Source organism: Apis mellifera, linkage group LG14, assembly GCF_003254395.2.
Source record: "Apis mellifera strain DH4 linkage group LG14, Amel_HAv3.1, whole genome shotgun sequence".
Taxonomy (NCBI): Eukaryota; Metazoa; Arthropoda; class Insecta; order Hymenoptera; family Apidae; genus Apis; species Apis mellifera.
In genome coordinates this window covers 9,402,459-9,406,062 of record NC_037651.1, presented here as the reverse complement: position 1 = coordinate 9,406,062, position 3,604 = coordinate 9,402,459, and positions in this window count along the sequence as shown.

Below are 3,604 nucleotides of genomic sequence, written 5' to 3'. Positions count from 1 at the left end.
GGTAATTAACCATTGAAGTATTTTATATCTAAAATAATCTATGTTTCGTATAAAACATTAATTAATAATATTAGTTATATATAATTTAGAATTATACTATATATTATTGCCTCTCATTGACTTATTATTCTAATTTAAATAAAACTTGCAATATAAAGTCAAATTAATAAAAATCATTTATATAAACTATATTCATCAATTACCACACGTAACTTCTTTTTTTGCACTTTTTATTCAAAGACTTTTAGAAATATGTTTTCAGCACGAAAATTAAAGTTTAAATTCTTAGAAATAATTTACAATATCTAAATTTTTTCCTCGATTAAAGTATTTAGAAGCATGTTTCGAAGTAATTCAGAAAATGAATGTTACAACGCCATCCAGCGACAAGCAGACGAAACTTTACACGACAAAATAGAAAATTATAAATTTCGTAAGTTTTACGAAAAATTTTTTAACTTTTAAGAGCTTAAATTAAAGATCTTACTTACTTACTTAATCTCAAAATAACTCGAGATTACTCTATCTATCTGATATTCAATCTCTCTTTATCTTATTTTTTAAAGAAATCTCTTCGTTATTCGAGAAATGGCGCTAACGGTCAATTCTTGTCCTATCCTTCCATCCTTTTTCCACTACTTTCTCGTCTTTTTTTATATTCTTCATTTGCGGCATTCTGAAGATGGCGTTGATTTCCTAATTTTTACTTTATTTCTGTCTTACTATTTACTCTCTTTCTCTATTCCATAAAATTTACGGATTACGATCAGGAGACGATATTGTTTCGATATTTGATTAATTTATCTTGTTTACCCATTGATTAAAAATCTTAACAGACTCTATTCGAACTTTATCCCAACTTTTATACCTTTTCACGAGTGTATCTCACGTGTAAATACATATTCAAATTATTTAACAACGTATTCTGTTATTTTTTTTTCTTTTTATATAAAGAAATCTTGCAAAGATCAAATCCTTTCATTTCTAGAGAATATAGAACGTGTGAGAAGCAGATTAATCCAAAAATTATTAATTAAAAAATTATTTAACTCGCTGTACGTATGCTAATCGGTCAGAAAACTCGTAAAGGAAGCAGATGGTGAAGACTCGAAGGAAAGTTACTTAAGCAGGTGTAACGTCGAGCACGCGACAGGTGAACGTCGCACTCGACGTGTGTTTTTCACTGTTATATTTTAAGGGATGACGCCAGAGTTGGAAACGAAAGATCTAGAAACCTGGGAGAGAGAGAAAAAGAAAAAGAAAAACAAGACTGAATGGAACAATCGTTATCTATCGGTAATGATAACTGTAAAATACTTGTATGCGATTTCCATTGAATCTTAAAGACGGACGAGCACAGAATCCGGGATGGATTCACCCCGTATCGCATAGGCAGAGCACTCAGAGAGGCGTGGAGAGATGTTATGCGTGCCTCGCGATAAAAATGACTCGCCTCGTTCGCTTTTTATGCTCGGTGCATATCGCGAGGCATCGGTTTTTCCCAGGACAACGAGATTTCCGATACGCCTCCTCTCTTCTATATAATCTACGTGGAGGACGACGAATAAATTCGCCAATGGAATACAAAGTAGCGTCCCTCTCCGCTTCCACTCTCCGCTGCTTGGTCGTGCGCCGGTTAAACAGTTTCTTCTCTCGATGAGGAAGACCTCTGGAGAGGAAGGGGGAGGGAATAGGAGTGTCGAAACGACGATTTTCCATAATAAAATTTTCTGTTTGGAAAATATTCGAGTTTGGAACAGTAGGGAAAAATGGGAATATTTGAATAAGGAGAACCTTCATCTCTTTTATATATATATATTCCTTCGTCACGGAAGAATTCGCGATACATCCTTATAGAAAACGAAAACGTCCCTTTTGGCAGAAATCCCAATCGATCCTCGAATTCCTTACGAACAAAGAAATAATGCAGTCGGCGTTTGGCCGGTCGGCGTCGGTTGCGTGTACACGCCGCATCTTTTCGTATAAAGGAATTCTCTCTCTTACAATAATACGATACCTGACCGACAGAAATTCCGAGAAAATCGATTCCTCCTTCGATTTCCTGTTCAATCCTCGATTCGAATCGACGCTGTAAACCGTTTCACTTCGTTCGTACGTACGAAGAAACTACGCACGAAGTAAGAAGAAGAAGAGTCTAACGAAATCTGTCCGAATCCATCTGGCCAAACTGGTTTTCGAGCATTCGATTAATTTCGATCGAGTGACGATTCGATTTATTTTCCTTTTTTTCGGGGGCAATTAGCTAAAATTATTCCCTGCAACGCGCGCTAAAAACGTGTTGGGTTTAATCTAAAAGTCAATATTGAAACGGGGAGAGGGGGAGGGGAGGGCAGATGGGAAAAGAGATAGATAAAAATTTTTACTTCTTTTCTTTTTTTCTTTCTTCCTCGAATATATCAATACCGGATTTCTGATTTACCTATGATGGTGATGTTCGTAATCGAGGCATGTCGAATCGAATGATGAACGAACGAAGCTTCGTTCCATACTCTTCCTTTGTAGAGTATAAAGTGTCAGTCGCAGGAAGTAACTTGATACAGTTGACTTCCGACGCGCGTGCGGACGCTTAGCAAATGATAATGCTTTTTTTTTTTACACGCTCGTTGATAAATAAGAGTTATTAATTTTCATCGACGTCAAATAATATCTATTCGTCCATTGTCAAAATTAAATAACGGAACGATTGTTTCGAAGATCAGATATCTTCTTAAAATATATATGTGTGTGTGTGTAATATTCGAGATACAAAAGAAACGAAAAGTGAAATAAAAATATTTCGAACGAGAAAAGTTGAAGTTGTTTCCTTCTAATCGATATATATATATATAAAATTTCCTTCCCTCGAAAAAAAAAAAAATACGGTGAGCACCACTGTCGAGCAGAAGGGCGCGTGCCAAGAGTTCACATCTGCCGCAGTTGTTTTCGCATCCCCTCGGTCTCTTTCTGGAACACCACCGCTGATAAATGCGTCTCCGGTTTCAGAAAAAAAAAGGAAAAAAAAGGCTTCCGCAGGAAGCAGTACCAAAACCTTTCCTTCCATCGCGATCTTTTTCCGTTTCCTCCCTCCGTGACCGTAAAGAAATCTCTCTTCGATGGAACGAAGCCTCGTGCGTTTATGGTAAAGAAGAAAAAAAAAAGTTTCCATAAACTTCAACTTACTATATATATATATATATACGTATACGTAATAATATCGAACAACAAATAATAATAAGCGAAACGAAGAAAAAAAAAATAAACAAACATCTCGGCACATCTAATTCCATCAATATCCCATTTGAGTGAAAAAAAAGATTTCGACGATGATTGCCCATTGTCCACGCTGCGTGGTACCGTACTATCCATAAGAATAATAATAGAGGTGGAACAATAAAAGAAGAAGCGTTCGAACATGCTACGACGATTTCCTCTTCCTTTCTCTCTTCGAAAAACTCTCTCTCGTCTCGCGCTTTATAACTCCTAAATCTATCCGTCCATCCACGCATCTCTCTTTCTCCTTGAAAATTGAAATTTCGTCCCAAAACAACAAAGATATTATTTCATCGATTGAAACAAAGAAAGGAAAAAAAAAAAAAACGAGGAA